Genomic DNA, 13,365 nt, shown 5'->3' with positions numbered 1-13,365 from the left:
GCACTTAGAGCTCAGATCACGAGTTTTAAGCAGGGAGCTAATGAAGATTTTTATGAAGCTTGGGTCCGATTCAAGAAGCTAATTCGCTCTATTCCACACCATGGGTTTAAGAAATGGTTTCTGTGCAACCAGTTCTATAATGGTCTTTATGATGATCGAGAGAGCTATCCTAGATCTTTGGAGCTAATGGGAGATTTCAAGAAAATAGCGGTGAGACAAAGGGGTGGAAAATCATCGATGACCTGGCCACCCAAAAAGCCGAGCATGGAAACTCTAGGGGAAATCAAAGGAGAGTGCTTGAATCTCCTTCCGTAGGCGCATTAGAGGCTCTTACGGCGAGATTTGACAAGTATGAGTTAGGAGGAGCCTCAAAGGGTGGTATTTATCGGGTAAATCTTTGTGTCGACGGTCCCTTTTCATGCAAGAGATGTGGAGGAGAAGGACACGTTGCGGATTTCTGTATCAGTCCCAATGAGGTTTGTGCTGCTTTTCAACATTATAGGCAGACCAACACCTACTTTGATCCTTCCAATGTGCATCCAAATTTGTGGTGGAGTAGCCAGAATGTCCAAAATCCGACTCCACCTCCGCAGCAGCAGAATTATGTGCCCCCTCATTAGCAGCAGTAACCATACCAGAAACCACTCTATGTACCTCAGCAGCAGCAGCAGTCTCAAAGTTCTGAGGCTTCTGAGCTCAAAAACATGTTTCAGAGCTTGACGGGAATGCTGCAGAAGGAATCTCAGGCTAGAGAGACTAGTACAAAGATGTTGGAAACTCAAATTGCCCAGTTAGCCAGTAAATTTGCTACTAGAGCTCCGGGGCAGTTACCGTCTGTAGATACCTCATTTCTGCACCTCCCCCAAACCACCCGGTGATGATTGGGCCGCATGTTTGGTACGCGGAACGATTTGTGACAGTTTGTAAGTTTATCGTCAAGTGATTGCTCAAACACTGATGTCTACCTCTTAGTTGTCATCTACGTGCCGATACGGTCGTTTTGACAGTAATTAGAGTACATTTGGAGTCCGGGCCTAAAACCGTCTTCATTTTCTGATAACCGCTAAATCCCGAGTCAGGATGTTCTGGAATGTTCCGGATATTTCTATTCCATATTTTTATAAATCTATCACAATATTTTATTCTTTGGTAAACAATTTTCCGTAATATTCATACAAAATATTAAGGAAAATAAGACTATCCCGTCATTCCATAAACCAAACACGGAAATCTTTCTTCCGCAGGAGGAAACCACTTGGGAACAGACGCAGCAGGTGCTGCGCCTCTTCCAAGAGACGCAGTGACTGCTGCGCCTCTTCCCAGGTCCTTTTCTGCATATTTTTTCGTATCTTTTTCATATCTTTTCGAGATTCACTTCCAAAGTCTCTCCGAAAACCCTATTCCTTCACGTGATTAGTATAAATAGGAGCATTCACTCCTCATATTTCTCATGCGAGTGTCCGCCCTTCTCTTCTCCCTTTGCATTCTAGACCACGTTCTTACTTTTTGGCGTCTACGTGCTTGAACATTCGACCACGTAAGCTCGGATCCTTCTGAGTACCAGCCTCGTTTTGCATGACCGACCAATTTGACCAACTCCACAATCAATCAACTTAACTAATCTTAATCGTTTTCCTCTTACGAGGGCACTTTCGTTACATTCGAGTCGAGCATCACTAATCGTAAACTTAGTTCATCTCGTTTCGTCAAACATGTAAGTCTGAGGGTGTAAATCTCTCTTTTATTTATTGTTATTTACTTTTTGTATCATTAATGTAAGGTTTATGTCGAAAATACTTGTTGAAACCAATTTCTAAAACCGTGTTTTAAAACCCTTTTTACGGATTAACAGAAGATAATCGTCGAGAAAGGATGCAGCAACCGCTGCGCCTCTTCGAAGGAGCACAGTGTCTGTTGGGCCTCTTCGTGAGGCTGCCGCAGTTCCTGCTTCCTTTCTTCTTCCTTCGTCCTCTGTAAATTCGTTTTCTTTTGTTTGTTTTCGTTTATTCTTCAATTCTTTGACGTACAATCACAATAATTTCACATGTATATTGTTTAAACATCATTAATACGTTTAATTAGTCATTAAATCCCGACTTAAATCTCTTGTAATCCAATACTTGCGGGTTTTCGTCATTAAAATCAATCCGGGTTGTAGAAATTCAATTTGTTCATATTGAGTTTCTGGAATTCGATCTTTGGTATATTCGTCATTAGTTCGTCATTAATTTGTCGTGTTCAACCTATTTAGTTCACCTATGCCACTAATCAATCTTTCATCCATGTAAATAATTCGTTCGTATTCGTCTCATCCATGTTTTATTGCTTTTATGACTCATTCGTATGTAATTAATCCATTAAATCACCTTCATCCGACTCTAATATCATAATCAATCCTTAAATTCACCAATTAATATTAACGATTTGCAGTTCCGGCTTCACAGCCAGAACTCACCCATGGAACAGACGCAACAACTGCTGCGCCTCTTTCAAAGGGCGCAGTCCTGCTGCGCCTGTTCCAGGTTGATTCCTGCCTCTGAACTTCCGTTCTGCCTTGACCTAGTTTAATTAGTTTACGTATAATCTACTATTAACCGTATTATCACCTACTGATTTGTTCGTTGAATCATTCTTTTATTCTTTTTCTTAAATTATCCATTTTAGGAGTATTTTCGACATAAATCGCTAAACCCGATGTAATTATTGTATTTTTTATTGTATTTATCATTGTATTTTGTATCATTTGTATGTTTTCACATATAATTGAGCTTAAATCCCAACTTCGACCCAATTGTTTGTTAAATTAATTGTTCACCGACTTAGTTAATCTTCACATGCTAGGATTAAAACTTGGATGTTGCATTGCATGCATATAATCGACAATATATCGAGTATGAATAACTTCCCTAATCATTAGTAGAGTCCTCTATCGAGGCGGGCGGGATTAGGTGTTCGACCAAAAGAGCTTCCTAATACGTACCCTCACCCCTTACTCCAGATCTCTGTGAACATCCGTGTTCATTGGCATCCACGAGAGTCATTCCAGACATAGTATGCTAAGGGTAACGAGTTCTTGGTGTTCATGTCACTACTTTGTGTCTTGACATGACACAAGGTATTCGAACGGTTCCAATTTCCTATAAAAATTGGTGGCGACTCCACAAATGCAAACGCTTGTTTCCCAAGCGCCCCCGTGGCCCCATGTCCACAGTTTGGCGACTCCGCTGGGGATAATACACTTACGTGTAGCCAAAAGGGTGAAACTTGAACAAGGTTAGGGAATAGTTTGTACAAGACAATTGTCGGTTTTCATAACTCGGTCTTCATAGATCGTTTCATTCGGCCTTCCTAGGCCCAACCCAACCCATTCGACAAATCGTCCCGTCTAAACGGTCCTAATTCTTATTTGGGCCTAAGGATGGATAGCGATTGACGTCATCCATACCATGATGCTTACTCTTGTTTGTATCAAGGACCTTCACTACTTGAGGAAATGGACTAGGAATCGGCCTTACTCTTGTTTGGTACGAGCCTTACCACAGACTTCGGGTTTGATTGTTCGGTATGGCGACCCACCCTTTAAACCAAAACCCTTTTAAATGCAATCAGCATCCCGTTATAATGCTTGTATAAATGTTTGTACCTTACGTGATCACCATTTCTAAACAAAACCATGACGATTTTTGTAAAATCAAAACCCCTTTTAAAGTGTAAATTTCGAAAAAGGCCCATCATTAGTGCAAAACCAAGTCGAAACTCTGTCCATTTGTCGAGTCAAATTTTGGGCCCAAGCCCATTTCAAAAACCTCACTTCGAGTCCACTCCTACAACTACACTATAGTTGACTAGGACACATATTTTCAAACTTGGTCATTTCTTCAAAAGCTCACTGACACAAGTCGCACACACCCACTTCACGAGTCAAAACTTTTCTTTCTTAGTAAGTGTGCTAGAATGGTCGATCGTGTTTTGATTCGTCGTCGATCTCTTATCCAGTTTCCAAGATGCCTGAAGCAAGCGACGCGAACTTCAATCAACTCCAAGATAGTAATGATCGAATCCTAGCCACGCTGGCTCTAATCCAAGTTACTCAAGACCAAGTGCATGATCGCCTTGAAGGAAATGTAGATCTATATACATACTAACATACTCATATATGTTAAAATTAATTTGTCATAAAATTAAAGGTGGAACTTATGCATGCAAACATTAATTAAAGAGATGGAAAAATCTATATCTCAACATGTGATTTTCGGATTTATGGGCACAAGTGAGTTCACCTACTCACTTGTTCTTGAGCTCTCCAATTGGAAGAACAAGGATTCAAGTGTAGAATCCCTCCCAAAAGCATATACCCAAGGAATACATCTTAATAACCAATATTATTTAGATCTAGTAATAATATTCGTTTTTGCTATAAAATTGATACAAAATAAATTGTAATTTTGCTCTTGAAATTTCGGTCAAGAGATGGAGTAATTTTGTGAGTTTTATTTCTCTAGAATTATCTTAAATTGTAGAGAGTTTTTGATGAATTTTCTTACACTAGAAAATTGGATGGGAAGAATGAATCATCATGTAAGAGAAAAGCTCTTCTCTCTTTGCTTGTGGAGTGGCCGAAAATTAGGCTTGGGTAGGATGCCCAATACCTTTTCTTTTTGCTCTTCTCAAAAGCTTAGGTTTTGCATGCCTACTAGTTAGCTTTTATCATTGTGTTTTATACTTAAACAATTAACACAATTTCCACTAACTCCCTCCAATTATTTCGGTACACTCACATAAAATGGATGAGTCCATTTTATTTGTGATTTTGTCAATATGTCACATGTGACACATTTCATGGAATCTTATTTATAAAATGTATTTTTAACCATTAAAAATCAACATATTAATAAAATATGTCACTTATAAAAATTATCATTGTAATTCATAATTACTTGTACCAAAAGTGTTTTCCGAATTATAAATTACAACATTCTCATTATTTATAATAATTTATTCATTCCGATTCAATTGTTTCTGTAAACAATAATTTCATCTAAGTAATAAAATAATTCGATTACTTATACCGTGTCTCATTTAATCATATTTACAATAAGATACGTAAATTATACTCACAAAATCATCCGTCAATTTTAAGCAATTTAATTAACTCGTATCGGTATACGATTAATTAAATAATCAATTAAGAGTATTTCCCTATAGGTATGACCTAAGGGGATCAACTGATCACCACCGTCGCACGACAATAATGTCAAACTCTAGTCACCAATCATTACCGATATGTGTGGACCAGTTGACAAATAAAAATATTACATCCCAAATGTATTCTTAAAATGAGATTTAATAATGATATTTAAATCATGTGATCGCACTATTGTTGAGGACACATTTCCCAACAATCTCCCACTTGTCCTCGACAAGTGTGCGTCACCAATTCTCTTGTCCTATTACTATCTCCCACTCAATGCAAGGTGTCTTTCAGGTCGTACTTGCAAGTGATCATATCGAGAGTGGTTTCCTCGATCTGGAGAATAACTGATTGACCGGATTTATCTATCATAGATACCTTCCGAGCGTGGCCACGCATTTCCAGTTCATTACTCCTCGAGTGGCCCTGAGATATTGTTATAACCCTGACAAGGGGGTGGACAATTCCTATCGCACTTATTCCCTTCGACTAGCCACAGCCATCATAACCCAAAATATGCCCATTTGACCCCATTTACGAAGGTCGTAGTAACACAAATCAAAGTTAATCTGAAACTGAGCCATCTTAGGTGAATAGTCTTTAGTCAAAAGAATCGACTCATTAGAATACTATAGCAGCTCTCGCCATGACCAGGCTATATAAATTTGCCAGAACTCCATAAGCGGTCATTAGGCCCGACAAAAAGTTCCTAACAGTCTGCCTATGTGATCGACTAGTCATCTCACATGACTCTATGGCATTTGAACTTGCCATCAATCACATCACACTCTAGTCACTTCGAGACGTCACCTCATACAAGTGACTATGGGCGAATACCATGCTAATCCGTGTTCACTTTAACGGGGTTCAATTGTCTCTACAACCCGTTTGGATGTAACAAGGTATAATAAAAGAGTTTTAAAGTAAAACTCGAACGACAAATGCGATTATCACATACGAATAGTCAATGCTTGATTACTATTTCATGTTCTACAATCTAATTTGATCTTGTATGTAGTTGTTTATTTCAATTCAGTTGAAATGGCATGACTCATCATGTTTAGCCTTTGAGAAGGCTTTGGTTAGTAGGTTTTATCAACTTCTTGTACCTTACTCAACCTTACTACATACTCGTTTTCCTTTGTAATGTATACATTTGCATTACAAAACTTTAAAGTACGTGTCGAGATCCAATCAAGACATAGGTCTTCTAGCCTAAGAATAGCTCCCACTGTTTTCATAGTGTGCGGGACTCATCCTTCTTGCACATCTCATGATTGCAAGTGTACTCAATTTCCGTTATAAATATCTCTCATTGTTCTTTATTACCTAGAACGATTCTAGAAAATCTACTTCTTAATTAACATAGCCATAATGGTATCTTAACCATCCTAATGTGTTTTGATTATGGTTTTGTCGGAAACCATGCGCAACCTCAATTATCAATTGTCACTTGTGTAACACCCTTACACAAAATTGCATCATAAACACTTTGCTTTACTTCCTTAATGCTTCTGCATGCACTTAAGGGTAATCTTTATAGCTTACTTGGTAAAGATCACTTAAATTCGATTTTGAAAACAATTCATCATACTCAAAGCATATGAAGTGTTACACATCATTTCTTTTTAATTGATTCGGCAGCGGAAGCAAATGAAATCAATCAAATATGTTCAATTTAATTGAACTAGTCATGAATCTTATCAACATAAGACTTCTTACTGACGCTAATATCATGTGGATTTATCTTCATAAATCCGGATATTCAAGATGTATTATAATACTCCAAAAGTCTTAAATCATTCTCAACGATCAATATGTCATCCACATATCGGACTAATTAAAAAATTCCGTAACTCCCACTAAACTCCATGTATCAACACAACTTCTCGACTTATCGAGAAATGTTTTATCACATGATCAAAATGTTGATTCCAACTCATTGATGTCCTACTTAAGATCCTCTCTTAAGTTTCACATTATCTTAGGATTGTAAGAATCCATAAAACTCATGACATGTATTGAATACATTCCTTCTATTGAAGAAGTGGGTTTTAGATTCACTTGCTGTATGCATATCCTCATAATGAAACACAATCCCTAAGAAGATCCAAATAGACTTAATCATTTCAATTAGTGCAAAAACCCTTTGCAACCAATCTTGCTTTGAAATATCTCTTTATTAGTGCAAAACCCTTTGTCACTAATCAAGCCCTTTTGATTCGGATTTTCATGACTCTAAGCCTTGTATTGACTTGTGACTTAAACACTCTTATGTAAGTCATATGTTCATTACTTTCTAGAAGTAATCAACTTGAATCAAACAATTTCTTTTGTAAGTTATAAGCTCTTTACTTTCTTAAAAGTAGCATGAATTCATCATTTTTGACAAGTGACGAATTTAACCTCCTAGGTTTTAAAGAAACAATATTTTACACAAAACGTCTCATGTAGCCAAGAAAGACCAGTTTCTTGCGACATAACATTCTTTGTGGCTCTTGAATAATTTTCTCCCACTCTGTCTTCTAGAAATAAACTTGTATTTTAGAAAGATAGCTTCACGAGCCACAAACCCGGTGTACTCGTGATAATTGAAAAAAGGGAAAAATGAGCATTTGTTTCTTGTGAAAACTTACAACCATGGTACTCTTACCATTTCATATCTCATATGATTCGATTTAGTGGAAAAATAATTTAGACAAAAATGATAAAATCCCCAAAAGGATCAAGTAACTCAAAGTAACTTGATTGAAGTCCAAACCATATCAAATAGCGTTTGATTTCTTATCCATCCACACATTATTTCATTATGCGTGCTAAGAGAGATTAACTTGTGATACTATATCACATTTCCTTTGGCTTATATCAAAGTCTTCACTTTGATAATCCCATCACGACTAAATCGTGATTCCATGAACTCTTGAACTTCTTCAATGATTTCTCTATTTACCTTATTAAGTGAACACACTAGCGTCAACTTAAATCGTTGGTAAAAGAGAATGATCAACCTATTATGGATCAATGATTTATAACCTCGATCTCCTTTTCAACCAAAAGGCACGAGACATCTTGCTTTGAATACAAGATACGCATATACCATTAACAATCTAATGGTTTCAAGAGTACTCGATAACTCTTTGCGTTCATTATTCCAAAATTTTAAGGTTTAATCTTGGGTTACCAATTTGAGTCTTGCATCATCTTCATGATATATTATTCTAGTTTGGTTTAGAATATAATCACCTTGATGATGGGCTAGCCATACATCAAATCATGGTGTATAGGGTCACAAAAGTGAAACCTCTTTTGTATCTATAACAAATTGTATTCTTATTTAGAGTTTATGTACTTAATAGTCACAATTAAGTACAACTCCAAACCCGAAAACTAGATTTAGTACACAATGACTCTATCTCTTGACTTTATTGTTGCTAGTCGTCATATTCTAATCATCCTATGTATCAAACATAATGATGAAAACCACCACCGGTTTCTAATATTGACGAAGTAATACTAGCAAAATTTATGTTTAATCAAATAAACATTTAACGAAGAAGGTCCCATTAGATGTCCCACAACTAACTTGTTGATTCTTCAATAATTTGGGTTGTTTCCTTTCTCGTGTCCAACATTTAAGACAATGGAAACTTATCGGTCGGGATTGATAGGTTTAGTATCGTCATTCTCAACAACTTTACCTTTAACATTACCTTGTATCAATTCCATTACAATCTTTACTTCTTGAACCTCGTCCTCATCTTAACGGTTTTAAGAGAATGCTCCCACTTATTTCAATGAGTCTTTGCTTTGAGAAGCAAAATTGAATTCACGAAGATCACTCTTCATTTGTTCGTTTTAGTCTTAAAACTTTCATTGAAGTGGTTGCGTTATTTTGGTCAATTACGAATTCGGACAAAACTAATTACCAAAACAATTTATCGCTTCAAGGTACTTAATTCATTTAAGTACATGAAAAACAATCCATTGTAAGTAGATGTGTTAGTCTAGAATCAAAAACCTGTTTGATAATGAATAACTTTAATCTATTCTCTTTACAAGAGATCCTTAGCAATGGTTCGTTTGAGGTTTTAGAAGCAAATTCAAATTTTGTCTTTAGTTACGATGTTTTAATGGAGATTTGTATCAAAATCGAAATGATATCGTATATGAATTGTGGTAAAGAAATAGAACAATAATAACGGAATAGTGGAAAATTTAACATTTATCGTTATAATAATACTTGTAAATAACAAGTAAAGCATTTGCATAGTGACCTCTACCCAACTATGATAAATGATTCCAAGACCCAAATTCATATTGACTTAGGCACGGTGGGGCCGATACATCCTTTATCAATATAACTCGGTGGATTAACGTTTAATCGATTCTACTTTTAGAACTCTTGGTCGATAATATTACATTAACATTTATCTTTAGCCCAAAACACATTCGACAAGGGCACGGTGGGGTCGATACATCCCTTATCAAAAACTTTTGTTGAGTTCAATCCAAATTTCGAATAAATGTGTCCATGATCCAAACCCACATTAACTTGGGCACGGTGTGGCCGATACATCCCTTATCAACATGAATTCGGTGGATAGACATTTATCACCCACTTCCCCTACGTAACAAGGTTTGTACCCGGTGGGGCCGAGCGCACTCCCTCGCGAAATAGGTTTTCATGGTTTCTACTATTTGGTAAGGCTATGTCTCAATTAATTGTTTTAGCGAGAGGTCATGTCAATTTATTATCTATCACGTTTTAAGTGAACTAAAGCGGTGAACTACGATAATTCTAATTGACACGGTCGAAAAATTCGATAAAATAAGGATGCATGTTTTAGTTATGGCGATTTGGCGATGCATGTGACATAAAATAAAATGCAAGCATAAAAATAAATAAATAAATCCTAGTATGGCCTTCCTAAAATAGAAAAACTATTTAACTATTACATATTCGGAAACCAACTCCATTGGTCCCTTGAACTTCGGTTGTGACACGCATCTCGAGGTAACACCGTCTTTATGTATCGCCATTCTGGAAGAAATCCGTCTTTGGGAACTCCGGAATGAATAAAATTACATAATATCCTATTATAAATTTGTAACTAAAATAAAATAAATCTATTAAATTACAAAACGGTGATACGAGATCACAATAAAATTACAACCGAATCGATATTCCCATACATTTCGGGGAAATACCAATTAAAATCTAAGGCCATACTAAGTAAAATTACATAATTCAAAATTACATAAATTAAAATTATGACAATCATAAAGAAAAATGCAGCATTATAATATGTATGAACATGCTCAATTTTATGCTAAATCGCCTTTAATTAGCCCATATCGTATATTACTCGGTTTTTACGGATTTGCGTGATTTCAACATTTTATAATCACAAAAATTACATAAATTCATATTTATGCATAAGTTAATTACCCTAACCTTTTAGGACTCAAAATTTAGTCTTCACTAATAATTTGACCATAATTAACCCATATTATATAAAATTGTTCATAAATGGACCAAAAATTACAAAAATAAGCTATAAACTTCAAATAAATCACAAAATTTTAAATAAATTCAAAATTTGAGATTTAAACTCATGAACATTCTGGAAAAATACCATGACACTCATAATGTTCAAAATCTTAGGTTAAAAATTTCGAAAATTTTCCGGAAAAACAATGTTGCGGTTTATCGGTTTTAACTAAAATAATCATAAAATCATGGAAAAATTATATTCATTAACTTTTCAATTTTAGATCTGAAAAAGATAATAAAATGCAACATTAGACGTTTTTCCCAAGTCATAGATTATGTTTTATTAATTTTACTTTAATAATGTCACTATTTATGCTATTTTTCTTCAAAAATCCATAAATCATGCAAAAGGACTTCTTTATAGCCAATTATTTTACACACATCTTGTAAAATTGCATGTGACCACATATTAAATTTCTATGACCAGATTCGAAATTTAACTCATATTAACCTATTTTTCACCTAAATCCGAATTTAATAATGAAAAATCCATTTTTCGAGCATAAAAGCTCATAAAATTATGAAAATTTCCAGATCATCTAAAAATAATATATGTGAAAACATATCCAAAAACCACTGGAAAATTCGAAGTTTAGCTAATTTTCGTCCAAAAATGACATTTTTACTCATAAAATCATATTTAAATGCCATTATTGTATAATATGAACAATAAAAATCCGTAAAATTAACCAAAATATCCTAAAACATTTTAGGACCAGAAATATTAATATGCATGAATTAATTTCGTGATATATCATAATAACACAAATTTTACAAGTTTTATATGTTATTCTTATAACTCGGAAAAACTTTTAACCGATTTGCATGCAAACAACCGTGGCTCTTGATACCGATTGAAGGAAATGTAGATCTATATACATACTAACATACTCATATATGTTAAAATTAATTTGTCATAAAATTAAAGGTGGAACTTATGCATGCAAACATTAATTAAAGAGATGGAAAAATCTATATCTCAACATGTGATTTTCGGATTTATGGGCACAAGTGAGTTCACCTACTCACTTGTTCTTGAGCTCTCCAATTGGAAGAACAAGGATTCAAGTGTAGAATCCCTCCCAAAAGCATATACCCAAGGAAGACATCTTAATAACCAATATTATTTAGATCTAGTAATAATATTCGTTTTTGCTATAAAATTGATACAAAATAAATTGTAATTTTGCTCTTGAAAATTTCGGTCAAGAGATGGAGTAATTTTGTGAGTTTTATTTCTCTAGAATTATCTTAAATTGTAGAGAGTTTTTGATGAATTTTCTTACACTAGAAAATTGGATGGGAAGAATGAATCATCATGTAAGAGAAAAGCTCTTCTCTCTTTGCTTGTGGAGTGGCCGAAAATTAGGCTTGGGTAGGATGCCCAATACCTTTTCTTTTTGCTCTTCTCAAAAGCTTAGGTTTTGCATGCCTACTAGTTAGCTTTTATCATTGTGTTTTATACTTAAACAATTAACACAATTTCCACTAACTCCCTCCAATTATTTGGTACACTCACATAAAATGGATGAGTCCATTTTATTTGTGATTTTGTCAATATGTCACATGTGACACATTTCATGGCATCTTATTTATAAAATGTATTTTTAACCATTAAAAATCAACATATTAATAAAATATGTCACTTATAAAAATTATCATTGTAATTCATAATTACTTGTACCAAAAGTGTTTTCCGAATTATAAATTACAACATTCTGTTATTTATAATAATTTATTCATTCCGATTCAATTGTTTCTGTAAACAATAATTTCATCTAAGTAATAAAATAATTCGATTACTTAGACCGTGTCTCATTTAATCATATTTACAATAAGATACGTAAATTATACTCACAAAATCATCCGTCAATTTTAAGCAATTTAATTAACTCGTATCGGTATACGATTAATTAAATAATCAATTAAGAGTATTTCCCTATAGGTATGACCTAAGGGGATCAACTGATCACCACCGTCGCACGACGAATGTCAAACTCTAGTCGACCAATCATTACCGATATGTGTGGACCAGTTGACAGTAAAAATATTACATCCCAAATGTATTCTTAAAATGAGATTTAATAATGATATTTAAATCATGTGATCGCACTATTGTTGAGGACACATTTCTCAACACGCCTTGACACCATCGAGGGCCGGATCTATACCGTAGAAACAAGGATTCCTCCTCGAGAAAGTGAAGTCGTTGATGACTTCGTGAACGACTTTAGGGACGACATCCCTCCCATGGGTGTGACTGCAGCTGAAAAACGATTATAATACTTAGAGGAGCAATTGATGTATCTCAAAGGGGATGACATTTATAGGGAGAATAATCGCAAGTATGAGGCCGTGAATTCCAAGTTGCCAACCAACTTCAACATGACGGATATCCCTAAATTCAAGGGGCATGAGAACCCTTTGAACCATATCCGTCCCTTCAAGGATTACATGTCTATCAAAGGCATCAAACCCGAGATGTTCTTAAGGATCTTTCCTTCATCTCTTGACACCATCCCAAAGCAATGGTTCTACTCTCTAGAACACAAGAAGATCGCTACTTGGGAAGATGCCGCGATCGAGTTTGCTAAGCAATATGCGGATAATGCTGAGATCC

The 13,365-nt window shown here is 35.1% G+C and overlaps 1 non-coding gene across 1 annotated transcript; it reads right to left on the bottom strand.

Moving 5' to 3' along the window:
* Positions 1-107, bottom strand: LOC141625245 (small nucleolar RNA R71). Its single transcript, XR_012535036.1, has one exon. It is a non-coding gene; the product is annotated as a small nucleolar RNA R71 (small nucleolar RNA).
* Between the last annotated feature and the right edge of the window lie 13,258 nt (positions 108-13,365).

The sequence above is a fragment of the Silene latifolia genome, chromosome X (genome assembly GCF_048544455.1).
Source record: "Silene latifolia isolate original U9 population chromosome X, ASM4854445v1, whole genome shotgun sequence".
Taxonomy (NCBI): Eukaryota; Viridiplantae; Streptophyta; class Magnoliopsida; order Caryophyllales; family Caryophyllaceae; genus Silene; species Silene latifolia.
This window is presented reverse-complemented; position numbering and strand designations above follow the sequence as displayed.